At 40.6% G+C, this 27,580-nt stretch overlaps 1 pseudogene; it reads left to right on the top strand.

Moving 5' to 3' along the window:
* On the top strand, nucleotides 1-23,935 carry LOC100458141 (thyroid hormone receptor-associated protein 3-like; annotated as a pseudogene).
* The last annotated feature ends 3,645 nt before the right edge of the window (nucleotides 23,936-27,580 follow it).

Below are 27,580 nucleotides of genomic sequence, written 5' to 3'. Positions count from 1 at the left end.
ATGGTAAAGCACCCAAAAACTAGCAACACGGGGAAACCATTACTGCACCTAGATCTGAAGGGCCAAGGGAAAGGAGCTATTCTGGAACCTGGTGAGAGCTTCCCTTCCCAAGATGGGCTCTTTATAGAAATGCAACAACAGCAGGAACACTTCTTGGCATACATGGAGCTGGGTGTTAATGTCCCCGCTGTGCCTCCTCCCACTCTCCAACTGCCTGCCATTGCTGTCATTGGCCAAACCCAATCAGAAACAAGAGACAAGGAAACCTTGGTGATATAGTCCATCCAAGTCAGCCTCCTGGAGGACAGGAAAGGTAGAGAATGGTGGCTAGTGGATCTGGAGGGACAAACAGAAGAAACCATATCACCCAAAGCCTAGCTCAGAGGCCTGAGCAGCAGCTGTTGGAGAGACCAGGAAGGTGAGCTCTGCCTTCTACCTTCAGGAGGTGGATTTTAAATGCTGGAAAATTCCAAAGTAGAAAAAAAAGGAAGGTGTTCCAGTGATGCTGGGTGGCTACAAGCAGGAAAACTGGACAACTGTCCTCTTTAAACTCAGTTGGGTACTGCTCCCAAAATCATGGACATCTTCGAGCAGTAGCCACTGCTGTGGTACACATCTCTCCAGTCTCAGAAAGCTGAAAACAACAAGGACACCTCACATGCAGGCCTTTCTCTTCTCTTCTAGAATTTTCTTTCTCCTAGGACCACAAACTCTTTGCATTTTCATCCAGGCCAATATCTTTTCTCTTGGAGGAGATTGGACATTTCCTAATATTATCTGAGAGAAAGAAACAAGAAACAAATGAACACGCTTGCACAAACTTAAAACTTTTCATTCCAGCAAGGACTCTCTGAATATATAATTTAGTGCCCAAATCTCCTATTTAATCTTAGAAATACTCAAAGTCAAAGGACCTTGGCCTGACTCAAGGAGAGATGCAGAAAGGACACACAGCAGCCTCCTGCTGTCCCTGTGGCAGCTCAGGTGATGAACCACCAATCTGCAGTTTGGGGCAATGGAAACTGGCATCAGCCTATGTGGTGAATTCTCAGGGTTTTATCTTGCCTTGGCATTCATTTTGAATACAAGTTTAACTTTCTCATACCAGAAGCAGGGCTCAGTCATCCTGGACACAGTTTCCAATTCTACGCCACACGCAAATGGCCCAAGCCAGTGGCCAGAGATAAGAACTTAAAGGTATCTGTCCCACCTGACACACTGGGCTCCCTGTTTTCCTGCCACTTCTTTCAAACGGACCATTCAGACATTTGCCTGCCAACTTAAAGTGATCCACATTATTCTCTTATATATGCTCTAGTTGCCACATGCTCGTTCTCGTGCTCTCGCTCTCTTGCTGTCTTGCTCTCTCTCTCTCTCTATCTGCCTGAGCCTTCTTTTTTACTGCCTTAGGTGATCTGGGGACAAAAGCCTGCCCTCCTGACTCATTATGTCCTCCTTGCTCGGAAAGCAAAAATCTTTGAACTTGTTTCCTCTTTGGTGATATACTGAATTTGCACATTTCATCTGAAGAACCAGGGGCTTCCCCAAACCAGGTTTTCCCTGGGACACTGGAAAGAATGTGAGGTCAGGCTCCCAGGGCCAGAGTGATGGTCAGGCAGGCATAAAGTGGACATGGGTCAGACAAGAGCCGCAAGGATGTCTGCCAGTATAAACAAGCTTCCCATGTGCGAGACCCCTGGTCACAGGTTGAACCACTAGGCTTAAGGCCATCTGCCATGTAAAGAAGTATAGTATGCTAAGAGAGGCAAACCATAAACACCCACAGGCAGTTCCCCCTGGGCAGAGTCACTAGCCACTCTGGTACTGGAACCCCAATTTAGCTGTGGACTTTCAAAACAGCTCCTCCTCCAGGTGTCTGCTAAAAACCACATACACACCATGCAAATTTAATATTAAAGTCTAGAGCTTTTACCTCATAAACCATCCCTGTAAAAATTGACCAAGGTCAGAAGTTGCAAATGGTAGCCCATGGATCAAATCTGCCCTGCAAAGTATTTCACTGGGCTGCATTCTGTTAACCTACATCAATTTTAATATCATTTTTTTCATTGCCAACATTTAAACATTGGGAAATTCAAAACCAAAATCCAGATTACAAGATTCTCCTAAAAATTAGGATGCTCTGGGAAAACTGGACTCATATCCCACAGCACAACACAGCAGCACTCAACAGGAGCTGAGAAATCCCTGACTTCTTTTGATAGGATGTGTGCTGTTCAGGTCACCACTTTTGTGCCCTAGAAGCCAAGGCTAACCATGAGTAACTGATTGTCATTATATTCCTGCTATTGTTTTTCTTATAGTTATGTTAGAGAGATATAAGTATTTTTCACACACATCTCTATCAAAATACAATGAAATTTAGACTAAGAGAACCATGTTTCAAGAGAAAGGAGAGGGTGTATATTTTTGTGCTGAAGTGATCCAGCCTGTCTCACTCATTTATGCTTTCTGCATAGGTCTGAGCCACATTTGGGGCTGTGATACCTGGAGTGACCCTCATCAACTTCTTTAGACCCACTTTTGCCTCTTAGTTCCTTGTTTGACTTAACTTGCTTGTATAATTCTAAACATGAAAGTAATTTTTTAAATACAAAATGCCACCTATGGTCTTCTCTGATCCATGAGAATGGAGACACCTGATCTCTTCTTTATTCAGTTATTCAGTATTCATTCAACAAATAATTACTGAGCATTATGGGCAAAGCACTTTGCTAAGCACCAGAGATACAGCAACAAGCAAGACCAATGTGATCCTAGCCCTCGTGGAGCAACCAGTCTCTGCTTTTCCAGAAATGAACTGGAGTTTATTATGATGTAGGAGCCTCATTTTTCAGTGAGTGACCTCACAGCTTATTTCTAAGCCAACACACTGGCCTGGGAAAGTGTTCTTGAATATGGTGATTTTATTTCTATGAGAAGAAATCGGACAAAGAGGTAGAAGGACAAAAATTATTTTCGCTAACTGGGGCTCAAATATTTTCACTACTACATCAGTCAGGTTAAGCTGTTGTGCTGCAGTAACAAATGACCCCAAGTTTGGTCCATCACAGATCAGCTATAGGGCTTCTCCAGGTCAGCTTCACCGTGGGGCTCAGACTGATGAAGCTGACTGTTTGTGACCCGGCTGGTTTGTAGCAGAAAGAAAGAGGTATGGTAAAAATCACACAAGAGCCCTTAGATCTTCTGTTTGCAAGTCTTGCACATCACTGTCACTTATATTCCTTTGGACAAAGCAAGTCACATGGCCATACCTGAGTTCAGCAGGGCACGGATATATAACCCTCCGGCAGAAGAGATCCCACAGGAAGGGCATTTTGGGGAAAGACAATATTTTCAACAATAACACAATCTATCACAAATAGCAATACAATCAGCTACTGGATGATGAAGGTCATCTGGTCCCTAGAGATCAAAATAAAAACAATTTTGGCATAAAAATCATATCTGCAACAAATTGATAGTCTCTAATGAAAAAGCCAAATAACATAGCAGAGGAAGAAAATGAAAATCTCAGAGTCACTTGTGTTCCCTCGTTCCTCACTGAAACAGCCCTAGCCACATGTTTTCCTCACAAGACAGATGAATGCTCGCTATGTATCATGACCCCATTCCAAGGTGAAGTTTCTTCCTGCCTTCTCATCATAGCCTGAAACAGGAAGCCTAGAAAATTGTTTTGGGGGGATATTAAATAACTTCCTGATTTAGTTGATTGATGAATAATAACTTCTAAAATTAGCTCTGCATTTCATTCCATAATGTCTGAGTGAAATCCGCTCAGCTTACCTGAAATCTTAGGAAACGCAAATACTGAACAAACTCCCTTTCAGCTCCTAAAATTGTTATTCTCCAGTTTTCTTCCAGTCCTTACACACAGGGAGGGGAGAGCAGCTCACATCCATTTGTATAGCTTCTCTCTCCAAGAGCACCCACAGGTTTATAATTATAACCATCCAAAGGCCTTCATTCTCTCTTCACCCCTTTAGAAAAAGATAAAAATTGGGCATAAAGATTGATAACTGTAATTACTTCCCACTCAAGCTAACTCTTACCTTTACTCCCCCAAAATTTACCAGTATAAATTATAAAATACAGATGCAGAAGGCAGCTGTATTATTCATAAAGATCTAGGACAGGAATCAGAGGACTGTAACACACAAATGCCTAGCAGACAGGAAAGAAATCCTCCTTGTCCCCAGAAAAGAAGGCACTTAACCTCAATAGGGAGAAGAGGGAGAGGAATCCTGAGGCTTTTAAAACAATTATCCATATCTGCAGACCATCTGAGTTGCAGTTTATTTGTTTAGTTTACTTTCAGCCTCAAAGAGGCATATATTGAAGTTCCCCAAGTTATTCTGCTATAGGCTACAAATGTTGATTCCAGGATAAAACATAATTAAAAATAGAAATATACTTATCATGAATCTGAAACCCTTTTTGAAACTGCCCTTGCAAAAAAACAAAGCTAACTGTCTTTGCTCATTCCCGGGCATAGGCCAAGCTAACTATGAGAGGAATTTAGTTTATAGTTGAACTTTAAAATGAAGACGATAACAGCCCCTTCCCAAAATGAACCCCCTATTTATTCAGGGACTGAAACTGCCTTGCAAAACTAATAAATTGGCTTCAAGGTTAGAATTATGGTTCAGGAGTCATGTGGCCAGAGGTCACAAGACTTGTAACCTCCCTAATTGCTACTATATATGACATCACTATTGTAAAACCTTAACTGGTGTTTGAGGTATCTTTCAAAGCTTGCATTTTGGTAGACTAGCTGGAACCATGTAACCCAAACCAAGAAACAGGTTCAACTGGTCTTGTGACTCCTACCCAGGAAGTGACCCAAGAAGACAGCTTCAACCTCCTGTGATTTCATTCCCAACCCAACCAATCAGCATTACACATTCTGTACCCTCCAGCCCACTAAATTATCCTTGAAAAACTCTAGCCTTTGAATTCTCAGGGAGGCTGATTTGATTAATAACTCCCATCCTTCAACTTGGCTGGCCATGTGATTATTAAACTCTTTCTCTACTGCAACCCTGTTGTCTCAAGTAATTAGCTTCATCTGTGCAATGGGAAAGAAGAATCTGTCTGGCATTACATTCTGTAAAGATCTAAATGTGTGAGGCCAAATGTGCTTTTTCAAATTTAAGCTCCTGAGCCCATATTACCACTTCTTCTACCACTTATTTCTAACCTCAGCAAGTATTGAGCAAGCATTTGTACAGCAGGTGTACATACAAGACAGAATGGTCAAATAAACAAGCACCCATGTAGCCTTAGAGAAATTCTTCCCGTAAAACATGAGATTTGCTTTTCATTAGCTTGAGTTTATTAACAAGGAAACGTGGAAAAATTCTGATAGAGAAGCCAAGGAGTATAGTGGGAAATTTTCTCAAAGCCAAGCCACAAAGATGGCATTATACACTGCAAAAGTGGGCGCCTTCTAAGATGTAAGTGATATAATCAAAAAAGAAAGAATGATGTGCATATAGTTGTGATTGAGTGGTAAGCTATTGGATTTGTACTAGAGATATAGACATTAATAAGACAGACACAATTTCTGCCCCTCATGGAGCATAAAGTTTATGAGGAAAGATGGATAAGTACTTGGAAATTTGATGAGCATTGTGAAAGAGGAGGTGGAGGGAGTTGTGGATTATGAACGGACATTTAATTTGGGACAGTTAGAAAAGGTTTGTTAATCAGTATATCAAAGAGATGTCTGCATTCCCATGTTAGTGCAGCATTATTCACAATAGCCAAGATATAGAATCAACCTAGGTGTCCAACAAATGAATGAATATAGAAAATGTGGTATATATACACAATGGAATACTATGCAGCCATAAAAAGAATGAAATTCTGTCATTTGCAGCAATATGAATGGAACTGGAGGCCACTAAGTGAAGAGAAATAAGCCAGGCACAGGAAGACAAATATTGCATGTTCTTACTCATATGTGGGGGCTACAAAGTGAATCTCTTTGAGGTAGAGAGTAGAATGGTGGTTATGAGAGGCTGAGAAGAGAAGGGAGAGAAATGAGGAGAAATTGGTTGAATAACTAGAAGAGAAGAACTGTATTGTTCCCAAAATTTTTAAAAAAAAGATCAATATTGGAGGTGATGGATATCCCAATTACCCTGGTTTGATCATAACACATTGTATGCAAGTATCAAAATAACATATGCACCCCCAAAATATGTACGACTATTATATATTAATTGTTAAACACTTTAAAAATAAAATTTAGGAAAGAAAAGGCTTCCTTGAGGAAGTGGCTTGGAAGCTGAGACCTAAATGTTGTGTGGTCTATTAAGTAAAACACATGGCAGCTCATACGGCTGCCCACAGCAATTCTCACTGTTGTCAGCTCCCCACCTTTGCATCTGAGAAGCTCCCACCAGGCACAGTGCATCACAGTCATCAAAGCTCAGCAGCAAGCCACCCACCTGATTCCATTAGGAAGACAACAAGACAGATAAGTGGAGAAATATGTTGAGAACTATTATAAGTCCAAGAAAGTTTAAATGGAAAAACCCAAAGTTTATTAGATGGGTCATCACAGAAGTGAGCTGATTTGAAATCTGTAAAATAGTCACAAACTCCTGCCAAAATCACGATAACTACTTCCCACAGTCAAGAATGGTGCTCCACTTTTTTTGATACAGTCTTTAAAAGATAATGAGATACAAAACTGCAGCTTTATAAATGAAACAAGAAGGAGGAACTTCTTGTCAACCTTTTGACAAAAGTATTTGAACACTTTCCTTCTAGACTGGTAGAAAAAGAAAACTAACAGTGGGTGTTATCAACAGTCAATATGACTCTGAAATTTAAAGATAAATATACATTGATTTTCTAAAACGTCATGTTTCAGTCAGAACTGTAGCATTTGATCCTATATTTCTCATAACAACAATAAGCAACTATCCAGCTTAATCAGCAATAATCTAGTTGGCAAACAGATGCGTGCAGCTTGATCCAACTAACAGGGCTGGATTTGGAGACCTCTTAGCAAATTGATTAGGACAACTACATGAGTATTAATGTTTTGTCTTTTGAAAATGTGTGATCATAACAAATAAACATGTTCTTTGATTTAATTCCCATAATTAGGATCCCAGTTTCTTCTGGGGTTATTTTAACCACCTGTGACGTCTTGTTCATTAGCTACACAAAGAGAACCTGAGATGAACCAAAGAAAGCTATAAGAAACCTTAACTGAAAGCCCAAGGTGTGTTGCCCTCAACATTGGCATTACAAGAACACCCTCCAGCTGCCTTTTCCTTTTACCTGTGATAGGTCCCACTTGTCCTCATTCCTCTGCCAAAGCAAATTAAACCAAGCTCCCTTTGCTAACCTTGAAGGCATTCTAAGATGGATCAAAAAAACACATTAGCTAAGACAGCTTTCTTTTCAGCCAAGAGCAGAGACCCAAGGAGCCCTGACTATCAAGAGCACTTGCTCAGCTACCAGAAATTCTTTTGTTAGGGTAAAGGGGCCACATGGGTTCATCAGTCCTGGTGCTCTATGGTGTATGTTAACAGGCAGGAAGACTTCAGAGGAAATTGGTTCTGGCCTTTCTTTGAAATAAATGTAACTGTAACTTTGAGTTTGGGGATGTACAAGTCTCTAAGTGAACTCCTGGGTAATCTCATACATTGTGATACATTCACTACTTGGAAATAAAAGTCTGTGAGTTACATCTTATTCTTCTCAAGAAGAATCTCTTGAGAAAATTATAGCAAAGCAATAGAATGTTTTGTTTTCTGTTTAAAAATAAAAATGACTGACAGTGCCATTTTCTATTTTGATATTTTTGTCATGAAAAAGTTGCCTGTTGCCTTATTTGCAATGTGACTTGAACAATGATTATTTTGCCATTCATATGCTGTAAGGATGGTTACAATGTTCCCACTAGGGCTAATATTCATCAAACTAGTCAATATACTTCATTTCCTCCAAATATTCATGAAGCATTTAAAAAATGGATTTCTCAGTTGTGAATCAATTGGATGAAGTAAAACGCAGGGAGTTTTCAACACGAAGGTCAGTTTTCAGTATTCTGTGGTTTGTGGTAGATTCAGTCCTTCTTCTAAATAATATGCCAGCACAACCATTGGATGATTTATTGCCTTCCCTTCCTGAACTTCCTGCTCCTCTCTGCCCCCAACACCAAAAAAATCCAAACAAAACAAAACAAAAAAACAGGTTTAAGATATATATTAGCTGATAGACTGTCAACGTTCCAAATATCAATAAGAGAAATAAAAGGCCACACACTGATTATTGGTTTAACTGTCAGTAGATGCAAGGACATACAAAATGACCTCAATCTGTCTAAATGACTGCCTTTTGTCTACCTTGTCCAGACCTGTTTGAAATTATACAAACTCAGATTCTATTCGGAATATTCACAAGCCCTTTCTGTTCATGTAATTCCCTTCTTTAAATTGACTAATGGTCTCTTCCTTTTCTCCCTTCTACTCTCTCTCCTCCCATACTCTTAAAGGTTTTGGCTTCTAGGAGGGACATGACTGAACTATTCAGAAGCTTTTTCATGGCTGTAAAAGAAAAACCTTTGACATTTTCACATAGGGAGCTTTCCTTTGTGATACAGACAAATCTTTTAAGTTCCCCATTATGTTCTTAATTATACACCCTATCTAAGTAGCTGTGGTTTTCTTTTCTGTTTTTAAATGCTAATTAAGAAGATCATAAATGTTCTTACAGTTTTATTAATCATTTTCAGATGGACAGTATTACACTTGGCACAATGCAGCATTCCAGTTTTCCCTAAAAAAAATCCAAGAAATATTCTTCCTACTCTTTTCTCTTCCCTAATAAAATCTCTGCTTCAAACACCCCCAAAAGTAGACCTATTTCCTTCCTGCCTTTTTCTGTTTTTTTTTTTCCTTCTAAACATAGGGAATTTGTCTCCAGGAAAGAGAAACATGGGACTGGGGTACAAGGATGGGAGTGAAACTTACTTTTCATGTGTTTCATTTTCTATTGGTTATGAAAACTTCCCAGCTTACATCAACAAATGTATCACCTCATGATCAGAACTCTCAGTTGGCTTGACTGATGTCTCTGGCCTGGGTTTCATAAGGCTGAAATCAAAGTACCGGCACTTGTTCAGAACACTTACATTTGCCTACAGCTGTGCAAAATTATCTAACACAAAGCCTATTTTATAATAAAGTGTTGAATATCTCATGTAATTTATTGAATACTGGAAGTAAAAAACAGAATGGTAAGGTTTCTGCTGAATGTGTAGTACTTTCTCACCATTGTAAAGTTAAAAAATCTTAAAATATCTTAGTTGAGAGCATCTGTACACACATAAGGCCTTCTGTCTATTGCATGTAAAATTATACTATTTTTTCTCAATTATACAAATATTACATGTTCACTGAAGAAAAGTTATAAATTATATAAACAAGCAAAGAGAAAAAATTAAGTTACCATTATCTCTCCATCAACAGAGAGCCACTGAAATATACTGGTGTGTGCACTTCCGGGTGTGTGTGACAGAGAGAAAGACAAAGAGAGAGAATACATTGATTTCTCTTTTTCGAAAGTGGAATCATACTACATACAGTTTAACACCATTTTATTTACATTAATTATTTTTGTGAACATTTTTTCATGTCAGTAGACAAATTTCTGCAACAAAACTATTACAGTTCAAAGGAAGTTTTTGAAAATATTTTTAAATGAGTAACATATTCATTGAAGAAAAATTAGAATATACAGATAAGCAAAATAAAATTGTAATTGCACCATGTGAAGATAACCACTGTTAACATTTCCATCTTTATTGTTATTGGATATACACTACTCTAGTCCTCCAAAGTTGAACACTATTGCCAAGCTTTTGCTAGACATGCTTTTGCTAGACATGCTCTTGCTAGACAGGCACCAGCAAAGATGGAACAAGCTAAACCTTTGTTCACACACTTGATTATTTCCTAAAGACTAAGTCCTTGATCAAGTCCTAGATGAAGTATTGGGTCCAAAGACATGAACATTTTTAAGACCATTGGTCAATGTTGCCAAAATGTTTTCTTGGAGAGTTTATAGAGTATGGGAGTACATTTTTCCAGGTCCTCTCACCAATCTTGGGTGGTATAATTTTGTTAAAAAAAACTTTCAAGCATATCACTTCACAACATTTTCAACTTTGGCACTACACAAAGATGTTTCGGGTCTTGGTTTGGAAGCATAAGCTCTAATAGCTTTTCTGGGATACTGTTTTAATCAGGTCCTGGCCTACTGTAAGAAGCAGACATGTTTTTGTGCAGGAAAAATCAGGAAAGACATGAATATTTACATGAAGAAAACCATGAAATTACCAAAGAAAATACTCAGCTGGAGAAAGAAATAGAATACTCTTCGAAATTGTTTCCAGAAGGAAATCTTTGCTTTGATTTCATTTTCTTCAGCACCCAATCCCAAGGAAGCATCCAATCCTCTCCCCTCTTGTTCTGCATGTCAGAAGACAAGAGTACCAGTTCTGAAGGTTCCTCCTTGAGATCCCTTTCATGGATCTGGTTTAAGTCCGAGAGCATGTAATCTGCCATGTGGAGCTCAGTGCAACAAAGGCATTGGCCAATTTCCAGCAATTATCTGAGAAATTCTATTTCAGATGCTAAATCTCCAGCTTTAATCAACTTGCAAATCCCAATCATCCCCAGCAGTGAGCAATCACAGGTCTGAAGGAAGCAGTGATTGTGTCTGTGACCCCAGAAGACCTCTCTCCATCAGGTATCATTTGGAAATCCCTGGGGTCTGATTGCCTCCTATTAAACTTTCACTATTTCCAGATAAGGTATCTGAATAGAGGAAATGATGCCCAGGTGCTAGAAGGGCTGCTAACTTGGGGCCAGCTGAAACTGCCTGTGTCCTTCAGGCTGAAAATTGAGGAAGGGAAGCAATGACCCAGGAGATAGATGTGTATTCTGTTCCTTTGCATCATCAGAAGCCTGGCTTGACCAGAGGTTTTTCTCCCAGCAGCTTTGGTGATGATATCTCTGTGGCAGCCACCTGAGGGTAATTGAGTCCTTGGCTAATTTGGCTTGGTGCCAGCAGCCATTTTGAGGCAACATTTGCCCAGAGCTCCTAGCTTAATCTCAGCAGTTAAGCATTTTTGGCACTGCCAAAATCTGTCACCTTACCCTGCATAACCCCCAAAGGCAGTGCTTGTAGTGCACAGCAGGAGTCCAAATTGTGTGTGTGTGTGTGTGTGTGTGTGTGTGTGTGTGTGTGTGTGTGTGTGTGTGTGTGTGTGTGTGTATGTGTGTGTGCATGTATATCAGCAAGTGGGATAAATCAGCTCTTAATGAATGAGCACATAAAGATGATCCATTCTAAACATCTGCAAGTGTAAAACCACGTGCCTAGTGAAAAATTTTTTTCTGTTCTAATGTAAGATCTACCTAGAAAAGAATATCACAAAACTTACTGCTTTATGAGTTAACAGAAAAAAAAAAAAAAAAAAAAACCTGTTTCTGGTAGTTTTCTAAGTGTTGAGGTAGAAGGAAGAAGACAAGAGGAGCCAAAATTTGCATTTAGAAAATGAGGTCTTCCTCCCAGAACTGCCAACACAGATTCTCTCTAACACTTTGTTGAAAATTAATTCTCTCCACAGAAACAATAATTGAATTCTAACCAATTTTTTCTTTTTAAAGAGGTAGATTATATTTATGCTATAATTAAACCCAGCAAAAAGATCATAGGCATTTCTTCAACTAGGTCAGAAATCATGAAGTTAGGTGTGCCAACACTACTATCAGACACACCTGCCAACAATTTAGCATCTTCCCGCTTCATGCTTCTCCGAACAGCAGGAAATGTTCAGCGTTGTCACAAAGCTGCTTTCCTCTGCTTTGCTACACAAGCATCTTCTACCTGCAGTATTTTTCGTGGCTTATTTTTCCTATCTTGCAAAAAGAAACGCACCTACCTGTTCCCCTATCTACAAAGGTTCCTCCCATAATTTTTTATTGTTAAATAAAGTCTTCATTCCCTTTTATTGATCAAATTTGAACTTTTTGCCTAAGATACTTGTATTTCTTTTTTTTTTTCTTTTTCACTTTTCTGGTGTGTGTTTTTTTTTTTTTTTTTCTTGCTTGGGTTGCATATTCTGCAAAACATTGAGAAATAATATCAGAAGACAGTTACTACCACATGCTCTGATATGATGATGTGGCACCTGCCACAGGCCAGGTGTCCTTTGAGGGATGGTTGACTCTGCCGGTGCTCCTCAGAAAGCAAGAAGAGCCTGGGGGTTTATGCCACTGTTTCTGACCACACAGTAGGCCTGATCCAATAACTAGGAATATGAAAGTCTAATATCAGGATAATCCTGAGACATAATTCAGATTTTCCCAATGGGATCAGGCTGGAGATAACCTTTACAGGATTTTGCTTGAAATTTTATCCCTGCAGGGGGGTTTCTTCCTATTTCCAGTATCTAGTGTTGCACAATAAGCCACCCAAACATTAGTCTTCTATCACTGTGAAACTACCCCAAATTTCAACTTTCTATTGCTTCATAACAAACTATTCCAAAGCTTAAAACTGCAATTATTGTATTTGCTCATGATTCTTTTGGTTGGGAATTCAAACAAGGCATGGCAGGGATTTCTTGTCTCTGTCTATGACGTTTGGGACCTCAGTTGGGATGGCTGAAATGACTGTAAGGGCTGGCTGGACTGGCTGGACTGGCTGGACTGGTGTCATATGTCTGGGGCTTTGGTTTTCACTGCCAGCTGGATTCCTCAGTTTTCTGCTCCATGTCACCTCCCCGTGGTGCTAGCTCAAACTTCACAGCTTGGTGGTCTCAGGTGGTCGGGTTACTTACATGGCAACTGGTTACTGCTGGGGACAAGCAGACACTGCTAGGCATCTTAAAAGACAGGCCTGGTATTAGGCCAGAATCATTTCTACCATGTCTGTTGGTCGAAGCAAGTTATAAGGCCAACTCTGATGGGAGGGGAAATAGACCCCTCCCTGGTGGGTGGAGTGGTTTGTGCAAACATGGAGGAAACGAATGGGAGGCAGCCACCTTTAAAAACCAGTTACTACACTCCGCTCCCTGTCCTGCTTGCTCTTTTACAGGTTTCTCCTGGGAGCACTTTCTAAATGAAATCACCTACACATAAACTCTCATCTCAGAGTCTTGCCTCTGGGAAACCTGACGCTAAGATAAAGGTTATTTCAATCCAAAGATTTCAGCCTCCTGTTCTGGGAAGGTTTGTTACTAATGTGGACTAAATCCAAGTCTCCATGCTGACATCTGCAAAACCCCAGGAGCAAGCATTATAGCTCTAAATCAGGGGATCCCCAATTTGGGATGCTCACCACAAACACTTCAGAGCTCAAGAAGAAGAAAAAAAAAAAAAAAAAAACCTTTATGTTTGGGACCTACTCCAGGGATTCTGAATTCATTGGGCTGGAATAAGATGTATGCATGGATATTTTTAGTATTTTTTTAAAGTTCCCCTGGTAATTCTAATGTGGAGTCCAGGTTAGGAACCACTGTTCTGGCCAGGTGCAGTGGCTCACGCCAGCAATCCCAGCACTTTGGGAGGCCCAGGTGGATGGATCACGAGGTCAAGAGATTGAGACCATCCTGGCCAACATGGTGAAACCCCGTCTATACTAAAAATACCAAAATTAGCTGGGCGTGGCGGCACACACCTGTAGTCCCAGCTACTCAGGAGGCTGAGGCAGGAGAATCACTTGAACCCAGGAGGCAGAGGTTTCAGTGAGCTGAGATCACACCATTGCACTCCAGCCTGGCAACAGAGTGAAACTCCATCTCAAAAAAAAACAAAAAACAAAAAACAAAAAAAACCCACTGTTGTAAGTAGTTCAGGCTATGAAGACTGTGTGTGGGAAAAGGAGGACGAAAATACCACAAGGTATCCTGTGAAGGCAAAAAATAAATAACCCTTAACCAAATTACCTCTTGCCCTGGGGCCAAAATCTTATAGCTGCCATCAAGTAACATGGGTTGCAAATCTGGTTTTCAAATCCAGTTGCTCTAGGTTTAGGAGAGGAGAGGCTTCTTTTACATGTCTTGTCTGAATAAAAGTCACATACATATACTATACTAGTTAAGTTTAGAAAAATAAATTCCAGTCATTGTGTACCCTTTGCCTTATGGCCTACAGCATATTAAATGTTATTTCTAAATCCTACTAGAGTTTTATAGAAATAGTAATATCTAGCCTTCTCTTTACTAGGGACAAAGAACAATCTTGGTTATATTTGCACCTGAGTTGGAAAAAACAGCTTTCAGTGTCATTTATTAAACTTCAAGAGTGAAATCTGATTATTAAAGTTCCATAGTGTAGAAGAATATTTCAGAGTATAAAGGGCTCACAGACACTTTTCCTGGCTAATTCCACAATCAATAGGACAATATTTTCCCTTTTCTTCTTGCTGAGTCTCTTAATCTTTAAATGATACAGAGGAGAGAGTGTTCTAACTTCCTGTAATTACATTTTCCTGTTAAACTTTATCCTTAGTCCTAATTCTCAATTTGGTTTCTATAATCACTGGTTTTTATTCTATAAAACTTTGTTTTGTAATTAGCAAGATAGAGATAAATGTAACACAAAATATGTGCTAACACAGAACCAGGTTTTGCTCTTCCATGCATGAACGCCAAGTGTAGAGAAGATAACCTGCAAAAACAGTTCAAGGGAAACTTGATCTCATTCCAGAAGTAACAGCCTCCTCTTTCATGGGAGGCAGCAATCTTAAAATGTTGCATTTCAACACTGTACCTCCCCTTTCTTGCCAGGAATTATAACATAGTAACATCTTTGAAATGGTGATATGTCTTATAATTGTCATCCTTTAATTGGCAGGTTTTTTTCCTTCATAGTGGTAAATAAAATAATGGTGTACCTTAAAACTGACAATGTCTTAGTTTGGATGAAATATGGCAATCCACACTCACCCAGCTAAAGAAAGCATGGAATAAATTTCAAATTAAAATGTAGATATGTGAAAGGCAAAAAGAAAAAATTGAATTTCCTGTCTAATGTAGCCCCTTTTGGACCCTATCAGGAGCAAACAGCAATAACCAAAGCTTGGAGTGCTATATGCAGGTCACTACATATGCCTTCTCTCACCTATTGCAATTTTGAGCATATTGCCCACATTTAGGATAAGCTCTAAGAGACTATCTTAACAGTATAGGTGTTTTGTTTTGTTTTGTTTTATTTTTTAAGATGGCTGACTAGAGGCATTGTAAGCACGCCTCATCCACTTAGAAGTACCAAAAAATGTGTAGACAGTCTTTTTTTTTTTTTTGAGACGGAGTCTCCCTCTGTCGCCAGGCTGGAGTGCAGTGGTGCGATCTCAGCTTACTGCAACCTCCGCTTCCCAGGCTCAAGCGATTCTCCTTCCTCAGCCTCCTGAGTAGCTGGGATTACAGGCGCCTGCCACCACGCCCAGTTAAGTTTTGTATTTTTAGTAGAGATGGGGTTTCACCATGTTGGCCAGGATGGTCTCCATCTCCTGACCTTGTGATCTACCCACGTCTGCCTCCCAAAGTGCTGGGATTACAGGCAGAAGCCACTGTGCCTGGCCAACATTCACATTTTAAACGCATTATCCAAGCTGGAACATGGGAGTTTGACAGAAAAAAAAAATGATAGGAAACACTAAAATCTAGGAAGGAGAAGGAAAATGTGCAGCTTGTGTGGCTAGGATTGGCCCGGAACTGGTAGTGAATTCCTCAGTACAGGGGAAGGTGAGTGAGTGTCTTCCTACAATTTACCTTCTCACTTGGGAACTATACTATCCAGGCCATAGGAGAAACACTTTGACTCTTCCAAGCCGTGATTCGGACTTGGGAGCAGCCAGGAGACTGTAAGAAGGAACCCCAAGGAGGGAACACACCTTGGGTCTCACACTCTTTCTGGGACCTGAGGAGCTACAGTAAAACACCATTCTTGATCCTTGCTTTTAACAGACTATGCTCAGTCCTGGAAACCAGTGGCACCAGTCCCGGGCATTGGGGAAACTCAGGCTGCTGCTTCCAGAGTGGGGCATGGAGCCAAGGTAGGGGTGTGGGGGAGGCTTTTGCAAACAGGACTGAGAAGCAAGTGTGCTGTGGGCTGCAGCTGCTGGTGCTACATGTGGGCAACTCCTCCACTTGTCCTGAGTAAGACAAGAGTTGCTGCAGAAGCTTGGACATGAGCTGGGAAGGGGGCCCCCATGGCCCAGGGCCGAGTTCCAGGCTAGGCATGAACTACCAGGTCTGACTGAACAGCCAGGATGGGGGAGGGATCCCTCAGCTGCAACAGCCAGGATGGGGGAGGGAGCCCCACAAGCACTGGGGCATGAAAAGGACATAAGTACCCCAGCTGCTGGCCAAGGCTGTGGCTGCTGAGACTGCTGGGACTGGCCACCCCTACCACATGGTAAGACCTCACTGTAGTGGTGGCTGCCCCTCACCCAAGCATTTCTCCAGGGCCCAAGGATCACCCCACCTCACCCCCAACTCCTCATCACAGCTAGTCCATGCACTCATCATTGGGGGACCTGTGCACAAGTTTGCCTGGTCTGGCTCTGCTCGGCTTCACCCCACCCTCTGAGACAGAGTGCCGGATCCCTGGTCCTGGGGGTTCCATAACCCAATCCACCACCTGGGGCACCTAAGCATTTATCCTGGGGGACAGAGGCTGGGCACAAACAACATATCACTACCACGTCAAGCACCTGCAGTGCTTGCTTCTACCTGCAAGCACCACCTAGTGGCCTGGAAGCCAGCCTGCATGGCTCATTGCAACAACTGCCAACACAAAAGCACAGCACTTGGGAATCAGAAGAGCATCTCACCACTACTACTACCACCATTGCCCAGATCATGTGGCTGCCCAGGAACCCAAGAGCCTACTCACCCACCCAGGCCACCACTACCACAACCAGCATTGAGAAAGGCACCCAACAGCCCAAGAATCAGCCTGCTTGGAACCACCAACACAGGTGTCAGAATACACTGCCACAGAGCACAAGGATAGACATGCTTAGCCCCACTGAAAGCTAAAGACAGACCAATCTGGCATTCCAGACCCTAGCACAAGTTCACCACAGCCTCCACTAATAACCGCACCCTACCACACCAAGGAAACCACAGATACCACTGATGCTATTTATAGCCAATGAAATTATAATAGTCTTCCCTACTCCATGCACCCAAAGGCAAAGCCAAAGGGTCCTACCCAACCAACATCATAGTCACATATTCAGGAAAAAGCCCCCCAATGAAGGAAAATTAAAAAATAAAGAGAAGCAAATGCTGTAAAGACATAAGAAACATGAAAAAGCAATATGACACCCTCAAAGGAACACAATAATTCTCCAGCAATAGATCCTAACCAAAAAGCAATCCTCAAAATGCCAGATAAAGAATTCAAAATATTTATTTTTAAAAGTTCAATGATGCAAGAGAAATATGAAAAACAATACAAAGAGCTCAAAAATCAATTCAGGAAATAAGTGAAAAATGTATCAAAGAGATAAATACCTTTTCGAAAAAAACAGACACTCTGGAACTGAAAAAGTCATCAAAGCAAGAATAGAATACAATCGAAAGTTTCAAAAACAGGCTAGGCCAAGTAGAATAGAGAATTTCAGAACTTGAAGACAAATATTTTGAAATAATCTAGTCAGGCAAAAAATAAAGAAAAAAGATTTTTAAAAAAATGAACAAAGCCTTTGAGATACTTGGGACTACATAAAGCAACTGAATGTATTAATTGTTAGTATCCCTGAGGGTAAAGAGAAATTGAAAGGCTTAGAAAACTTACTTAACAAAGTAATAAATGAAAACTTCACAGTTCTAGGAAGAGATTTAAATATCCAGATATAGGAGGCTCAATGATCCCCAGAAAATACAATGCAAAAAGTACTTCATCATGGCCTACTGCAATTCAGGTTGTCTAAAGTCAAAGTGACAGTACAAATTCTAAAGTCAGCAAGAGAAAAACATTTTATCACCTATAAAGGAAACCCTCTATCTGACTAAAAGCTAATTTCTCAGCAGAAACTTTACAGACCAGGAGAAAATGGGATGACATATTCAAAGCACTAAAAGAAAAACACTGTTAGCCAAGGATACTATGTCCAGAAAATTTATCTTTCATAAATAAAGGAAAAACAGTCTTTCCCAGGCAAGCAAAAGCTGAGGAAGTTCATCACCTCTAGACCAGCCCTCCAATAAATGCTTAAGAAAGTTCTATACTCAGAGCAAAAGATTAATAGCTACCATCATGAAAACACTCAAATGTTACCACTGTAGAATACCAACAAACTACAATAGTAAACAATAAGAGAGAAATAAAGGGAAAAAATATATAATTACCAGAAATCAAGTAATAAAATAACAGGAATAAGCCCTGATATATCAGTAATAGCCCTGAATGTAAACAAATTAAATTTTCCACTTAAAAAAAATATAGATTTGCTGAATGGATTTTTTAAAGTGACTCAAGTATAGGCTGCCTACAAGAAACTCATCTCATCTGTAAAAACACGTACAGACTGAAAGTAAAGGCATGGAAAAAGAAGCTACATGCAAACAGAAACCAAAATTAGGCAGAGTAGTTATATCAGATAAAACAGACTTTAAATCAAAAACAGTAAAAAGAGACAAAGAATCTCATTATGTATTGATAAAAGGATCTATTCAGTAAGAAGATATAAAAATTCTAAACATATGTACCCAAAACTGAAGCACCCATATATATATAAAGCAAATATTATTAGATTTAAAAGAAAAGACAGACTCCAATACAACAATAGATAGGGATTTCAACACCCCATTCTCAGCATAAGACAGTTCATCTAGACAGAAAATTAACAGAGAAATATTGAATTTAAACTGCAGATTAGACCAGAAGGACCTAAAAATCATTTACAGAACATTTCATCCAGTGGCTGCATAATACACATTTTTCTCATCAGCACATGAAACATTCTCCAGGTTAGACCATATGTTAGAACACAAAACAAGTCTCAACAAATTTCAAAAAATTGAAATCAGACCACAATGAAATAAAGCTAGATATCAATAGCAAAGAGAACTCTGGAAATGATACAAATACATGAAAATTAAACAACATGCTCTGAATGACTGAATGAAAGAAATAAGGAGTAAATAAAAAAATTCTTGAAACAAACAAAAATCAAAACCCAATATGCCAAAACCTACAGGATACAGCAAAAGCAGTGCTAAAAGGGAAGTTTGTAGCAGTAAATGCCTACACCAAAAAAAAAAAAAAAAAATAGAAAGACTCCAAATAAACAACCTATTGATGCATCTCAAGGAACTGGAAAACAAGAACAAACCAAACCCTTGGTAGAAGGAAAAAAAGAAAAATCAGAGCAGAACTAAACTAAATAGAGACCAAAAATATATATATACACACAAGGGATCAGTGAAACAAGAAGTTGGTTTTTTGAAAAGATAAACAAAATCAATAAACTACTTGATATGCTAACCAGGAAAAAATGAGAGAAAACCCAATAAAATCAGAAATGAGAAACGAGACATGATAAATGATACCACAGAAATACAAAAGATCATCAGAGACTATTATGAACAACTGTACATTTACCAACTAGAAAACCTAGAGGAAATTAATAAATTCCTGGAAACATGCAACCTCCCAAGATTGAACCAGGAAGCAATAGAAGACCTGAACAGTCCAATAATGCACAGAAACATTAAATCCATAACAAAAAAATCTCTCAACTAAGAAAAGCCCAGGACCAGATATAGTCATAGTAAAATTCTATCAAACACACAAAGAAGAATTAATCTCAATCCTTCTGAAACTGTTCCAAAAAACTGAGGAGGTGGGAATTCTTTCTAACTCATTCTACAAGGCCAGTATAACCCTGATACCAAAACCAGACAAGCACACAACAGAACAAAGAAAACTACAGACCAATACCCCTGATGAACGCAGGCACAAAAATAAAAAAAATACTAGCAAATTAAATCCAATGACACATCAGAAAGATAGTATACCACAATCAACTGGGTTTTATACCAGGAATACAAAGATGGTTCAACATACACAAATCAATAAATGTGATACATTACATAAACAGAATTAAGGACAAAATCCATATGATCATCTCAATAGATGCAGGAAAAGCATTTCACAAAATCCAGTATCCCTTCATGATAAAAACCCTCAACAAAGTAGTCATAGAAGAAATGTACCTCAAAATAACAAAGGCCATATACAACAAACCCACAGCCAACATCATACTGAATGAAGAAAAGTTGAAAGCCTGTCCCATAAAAACTGGAACAAGACAAGGATGCCCACTTTCACCACCCTATTCAACATAGTACTGGCAGTACTGGCCAGAGTAATTAGGCAAGAGAAAGAAATAAAAGACATCCACATTGGAAGAGAGGAAGTCAAATTGTCTCTGCGTAATTTGGAAAACCTAAAAACACCACCAAAAACCCTTAGTTTGATCAACGAATCTAGTAAAGTTGCGAGATACAAAAACAATGTCCAAAAATCAATAGCATTTCTATACACCAATAACAATCTAGCTGAGAATCAAGAGGCAATCACATTTACAATAGCTATAAAAATATAAAATACCGGGGGCGAGGTTCTGGCTGGTTGTGCTGTTGCGAGCTGCAGCAGTGATCGCTGCGGCAGGCCCAGAAGTGTATCCTGACTCGTAAATTGAAGAAGCCACTGGTGCTGCAAGTGTTCTTTTGGGGTAGTGTCTGGGATCCAGTGCAAGTCGAATCACTGTTCAAATAAGGTGTAATTGGAAAGTGATCCTCTCTTCAGAGCTGTCAAAAACAAATCCAAGTCTGGATCTCGCTCAGGATCTGCATCAAGATCTCGTTCTCGTTCGTGTTCGAAGTCTCGGTCCCTAAGCCGATCTGTCTCTGGTTCAAGGAAGTGCAGGCTGAATTCTAGGTCTCGTTCCAGATCATATTCTCCAGCTCATAACAGAGAAAGAAACCACCCAAGAGTATAACACAGTCGGGATTTCCGAGGTCACAACAGAGGCTGTAGAAGGCCCTATTATTTCCCTGGGCGCAACAGAGGCTTTTATCCATGGGGCCAGTATAACCGAGGAGGCTATGGAAACTACCGCTCAAATTGGCAGAATTACCTGCAAGTATACAGGCCGTTCAAGATCCCCGTCCCCAGCGAGAAGGTCCCCTTCACCAAGGTACAGGAGCCATTCTAGAAACTCTGATAAGTCGTCTTCTGACCAGTCAAGGCGCTCCTAATCCTCCCGTTCTTCCTCCAACCATAGCCGAGTTGAATCTTCTAAGCGCAAGTCTGCGAAGGAGAAAAGGTCCTCTTCCAAGGATAGCCGGCCATCTCAGGCTACCGGAGATAACCAGGGAGATGAGGCCAAGGAACAGACATTCTCTAGAGGCACCTCTCAAGATACAAAAGCATCTGAGAGCTAGAAGCCATGGCCAGATGCCACCTACGGCACTGGTTCTGCATCAGGGGCCTCAGCAGTTTCTGAGCTGAGTCCTCGGGAGGGAAGCCCAGCTCTCAAAAGCCCCCTCCAGTCTGTGGTGGTGAGGCAGCGGTCACTCCTTCCTAGCCCCATGCCAAAACCTAGTCCTCCACTTTCCAGCACATCCCAGATGAACTCAACTCTGCCAAGCGGTGCTGAGTATCAGCCTGGGACACACCAAGTTCAGTTCGACCATGGCTCTTGGGTCCCTGAGTCCATCCAAAAACAGCCCTGTGGGTAAGAATTCACCATCCATTGGCTCCACATATGTCTCATCTCAGAAGCAGGAGAGTGCTGCTCCAGGAGGAGCAGCCTGTACAAAGAGGTATCTAGAAGAGCAGAAGACAGAGAATAGAAAAGATAAGGAACAGAAACAAACAAATACAGATAAAGAAAAAATAAAAGAGAAAGGGAGCTTCTCTGACACAGGCTTGGGTGATGGAAAAATGAAATCTGATTCTTTTGCTCCTGAAACTGATTCTGAGAAGCCTTTTCTGGGCAGTCAGTCTCCCAAAAGGTATAAGCTCCAAAATGACTTTGAGAAGAAGATGGCTGACTTCCACAAGGAAGAGATGGATGATCAAGATAAGGACAAAGCTAAGGGAAGGAAGGAATCTGAGTTTGGTGATGAACCCAAAATATGTCTAAAGTCATAGATGCAAACGAAAACCAGGAGGAGAAGTCAGGCAAATGGGAGGGCCTGGTATATGCACCTCCAGGGAAGGAAAAGCAGAGGAAAACAGAGGAGCTGGAGGGGGAGTCTTTCCCAGAGAGATCCAAAAAGGAGGATCGGGGCAAGAGAACCAAAGGTGGGCACAGAGGCTTTGTGCCTGAGAAGAATTTCTGAGTGACTGCTTACAAAGCAGTCCAGGAGGAAAGCTCATCGCCTCCCCCAAGAAAGACTTCTGAGAGCCGAGACAAGCTGGAAGCAAAAGGAGACTTTTCCACAGGGAAGTCTTCCTTTTCCATTACTCGAGAGACACAGGGCAATGTCCGGATGGACTCTTTTGATGAGGACTTTGCACGACCCAGTGGCTTATAGGCTCAGGAACGCAAGCTTTGCCGCGATCTAGTACATAGCAACAAAAAGGAACAGGAGTTTTGTTCCAATTTCCAGCCTATACAGTCAGCTCAGTCTCAGCGTAGCCCCTCAGAACTGTTTGCCCAACATATAGTGACCATTATTCACCATGTTAAAGAGCATCACTTTGGGTCCTCAGGAATGACATTACATGAACACTTTACTAAATGCCTAAAGAGACGAACTGAGCAGGAGGCAGCCAAAAACAAGAAAATCCCAGAGATACAGAGAAGAATAGACGTTTCCCCCAGTACCTGGCTACAAGGCTGAGGGAAAACACAAAGATGATCCTGTTGATCTCAGCCTTGATATTGAACATCGTAAGAGATTTATTTTTTTCCGACAGAGTCACGCTCTGTCGTCCAAGCTGGAATGCTGTGGCATGATCTTGGCTCACTGCAACCTCTGCCTCACAGGTTCAAGTGATTCTTGTGCCTCAGCCTCCCAAGTAGCTGGGATTACAGGCATGTGCCACCACCCCCAGCTAATTTTTGTATTTCATGTTGGCCAGGATGGTCTCAATCTCCTGACCTAGTGATCCACCCACCTCTGCCTCCCAAATTGCTGGGATTACAGGCACGAGCCCCTGTGCCCAGCCAGGAGAGAGATCTTAAATGAGGTAAATCGAGAGGATCAGTGGATTCCTGAGACTCCAGGCCCTCGAGGAAAAGGTCAGCTGAGAAAACAGAGAAAACTCATAAAGGATCAAAGAAGCAGAAGAAGCACCAGAGATTGAGAGACAGGTCCAGATCCTCCTCTTCCTCCCAGTCATCTCACTCCTACAAAGCAGAAGAGTACACGGAAGAGACAGAGGAAAGAGAGGAAAGCACCACGGGCTTTGAGAAATCGAGACTGGGGACCAAAGGCTTGGTGGGTCCAAGTGAAAGAGGAAGTGGCAGAGCTCGAGGAACCTTTCCATTTTGAGCCAGAGGAAGAGGCTGGGGCAGAGGCAACTACTCTGGGAACAATAACAACAACAGCAACGATTTAAAAAAAAAAAAAACAGGAAGAGGAGTGGGACCCAGAGTACACACCCAAAAGCAAGAAGCATTACTTGCATGATGACCATGAAGGTGAAGGCAGTGACAAGTGGGTGAGCCGGGGCCAGGCGGAGGAGACTTTCCTCTGGGTCGGGTCCGGTTCATGTTCCAGAAATCAAGTACCAGACCTCAGCTGGCCCATGACAAGTTCAGTGGGGAGGAAGGGGAGATTGAAGACAACAAGAGTGGGACAGAGAACTGAGAAGAGAAGGACAATTTATAGCCCACAACCAAGTAGGGGTCACTCTTGACGGGATTCCTTGCCCAGGGGAGAGAGGTGCTGGGAAGATGGCTGCGAGGAGCTAAACAGAGGAACCTCAAGAAGATTCTGAAAATCCTACCCTACCCCTCACCGGCCATGCAGATTGTACTACCATGGAAGGCATCCCTGACACTGCCTCCCACTGGACAGAGAAGGCTGGCTGTGGAGCCCGGGGGTCAGGCCCAGCTCTTGAGCAGAACACAACTCATTGGGCTTTAGCTGTTTTTCTCATTTGTTGTTAGTGTGTGGCGTTGGGGCAGGGGTAGGGTGGGACAGCGATGCTTGAATTTTTGTTTCCTATCAGAAACCAACAGTTTTGTTCTGAATTTCATTTCCTTTGGAGCTAAGAAGACTAATTTGATGATTTTCAATCTCTTCTCCCCATCCTGATTTTAAAAGCCCTTCTTTTTTTTTTTTCTTTTCTTTTTTTAGGCCTATGTAGTAATATTAGAAAAATTTAATTTGGGAAACTTTGATTCTTCAAAGAGAAAACAAAGCATGTGAATAAACTTTGAAGTGTTCACCTCAGTTTGGGACCAAATTGCTTGGATCTTTGTAAAAACCGGTTTTGTATGTCAAGGAGGAGTTTAAGGCCTTTCTGACCACCTTGTGTTCCCCTTTTCTGCACAGCCATGTATCACGTGGAGTTGCTCCTAACCACACCTCACGTGCCCCTGAGCCCTATTTCCTGATTTCTTCTGGGCTGGACTTCCCATTCTCCACCAGCAGCTCCGGTATCCCAAACTTTCTAGTCCTGCTGATCCTTCCAGCAATGGGGTGGAAACTGGAGGGCAGTGTCTGGTCTGTTTTCTAAAAAACTTATGAATTCTATTGTCTTTACAAATATAAGATGAGAAAATAATTTTTTCAATATTTTTATTAATCTTTTTATAAAATGAAAAGAAACTCCTATGATCGATTAAGGAATGTGGTTATGACTGGATGGTTCATGGAGTTTTTTGGGGTCTTTAGTTAGTTGTTTGTGTTGTTTGTTTGTTTGGTTTTTTTGTCGTTTTAAACTTAAGCTGTTTAAGTTGAAGCATTCTCAGATGTTTGCGGGGAAACATCCTCTTAAAATGGGTCCTTCTGCTTGCCTTCAGGGGAGGTGGTCCTGAGCAAGTGAATCATAGGGCGTTTATGCATATGTTATACGCAGACTGCACCCACCTCTTCTGAGACTTTGCCTCTTGGGTTGTTGTGCTGCTTTCCCCTTACTTTGCTACATTTCTATAGTTAAGTTAGTTTTACTTGATGATTCATGTTTAGGGGGAAAATGAAAATCTCCCTTAAAATGTGTTTTAACTCTTCCTGCAAATAAATGAAGTGGCAGATGTTATATATATATAAAATACCTAAATATATATATATAGGTATATATATAAAATACCTAAAGAAATAAATATAACCGAGGAGGTAAAACATCTCTATGAGGAAAACTATAAAATGCTGATGAAAGAAACTGTAGATGACACAAACAAATGGAAAACATCCCATGCTCATGGAGTAAAAAAAATCAATATTGTTAAAATGACCATACTTCCCAAAGCAATCTATAGATTCAATGCAATTCCTATCAAAATACAAACACCATTTTTCACATAATTAGAGAAATAATCCTAAAATTTGTATGGAACTAAAAAAGAACCCAAATAGCCAAAGCAATCCTAAGCAAAAAGAACAAAGCTGATGGCATCACATTACCTGACTTCAAATTATATTACCAGGCTGTGGTAACCAAAAAAACATGGTACTGGTATAAAAATAGACACATAGATGGATGGAGCAGAAAGAGTACCCAGAAATAAAGCCACATATTTACAGCCAATTAATCTTTGACAAAGCTGACGAAAACATACACTGGGGGAAAGGACACCCTTTTCAATAAATGGTGCCAGGATAATTGGATTGCCATATGTAGAAGAATGAAACTGGATCCCTATCGCTTGCTATATACAAAAATTAATCAAAATGAATTAAAGACTTAAATGTAAGACCTAAAACTATAAAAATACTAGAATAAAACCTAGAAAAAACTCTTTCATACGTTGGTCTAGGCAAATAATTTATGACTAAAACCTCAAAAACATGGGAAACGAAAACAAAAGTAGACAAATGGGATTTAATTAAACTAACAAGTTTCTTCATGGGAAAAGAAATAATCAACAAAGCGAAAAGACAACCCACAGAATAGCAGAAAATATTTACAAACTATTCATCTGATGGGGGACTAATATCCAGAATTTACAAGGTACTCAAACAACTCAACATCAACAACAAAAACAACAAATATTCCCATTAAAAAGTGGCAAAGCCTGTGCCCCATAAATATATACACCTACTATGCACCTGCAAAAATTAAAAATAAGGCTAGGCGCGGTAGCTCATATCTGTAATCCCAATACTTCGGGAGGCCAAGGCAGGCTGATCACTTGAGGGCAGGAGTTTGAGACCAGCTAGCCAATATGGTGAAAACCTGTCCCTACAGGGTTAGCCAGACATGGTGGTGTGCACCTGTAATCCCAGATACTGGCTGGGGAGGCTGAGGAACCAGAATCGCTTGAACTGGGAGGCAAAGGTTGCAGTGAACTGAGATCACAATACTGCACTCCAGCCTGAGTAACAGAGCGAGACTCTGTCTCAAAAACATAATAATAATAATTTAAAACAATTTTTTAAATGGCTGGGCACAGTGGCTCATGCCTATAATCTCAGCACTTTGGGAGGCAGAGGAGGGTGGGTCACCTAAGGTGAGGAGTTCAAGACCAGCCTGGCCAACATGGTGACACCCCCTGTCTACTAAAAATACAAAACTTAGCTGGGCGTGGTGGTGGGTGCCTGTAATCCCAGCTACTTGAAAGCCTGAGGCAGGAGAATCGATTGAATCTGGGAGGCAGAGGTTGCCGTGAGCCAAGATCACACCACTGCCCTCCAGCCTGGGGGAGATCACGCCACTGCACTCCAGCTTGGGAGACAAAAGCAAGACTCCATCTCAAGAAAATAATAATTATAAAATTAAATTAAATTAAATTAAAAATAATTGAAAATTTTAAAAAGTGGCCAAGGATATGAATAAATGTTTTTTCAAAAGAAGACATACAAATGGCCAAAACTTATATTTTTAAATGCTCAACTTCACAAATCATCATCCCCCATCAGAAGAATAATTTGCAAATAGTTGCAAATTAAAACCACAATGAGATAATCACCTTACCCAGTCAGAATTGCTATTATTAAATAGACAGCAAATAACACTTGTTGGGAAGTGTTTGAAGTAAAGGGAATTCTTATATACTCTTGGTGGGAATTTAAATTAGTACAACCTACATGCAGAACCATAGGGAGATTTCTCAATCTGTTAAAGGAATCTACCCAAAGGAAAGGAAAACAATTTATCAAAGAGATAACTGCATTTGTAGGTTTATTGCAGCACTATTCACAATAGCAAAGATATGGAATCAACCTAAATGTCCATGAATGGATGGATGAATAAAGAAAGTGTGGTATATATACACAATCGAATAGTATTAAGCCAAAAAAAATGAAATTGTATCTTTTACAGCAACATGAATGGAACTGCAGGTCATTATCTTAAGTGAAACAAGCCAAACACAGAAAGTCAAA

Source organism: Pongo abelii, chromosome 2 (assembly GCF_028885655.2).
Source record: "Pongo abelii isolate AG06213 chromosome 2, NHGRI_mPonAbe1-v2.0_pri, whole genome shotgun sequence".
Taxonomy (NCBI): Eukaryota; Metazoa; Chordata; class Mammalia; order Primates; family Hominidae; genus Pongo; species Pongo abelii.
This window is presented reverse-complemented; position numbering and strand designations above follow the sequence as displayed.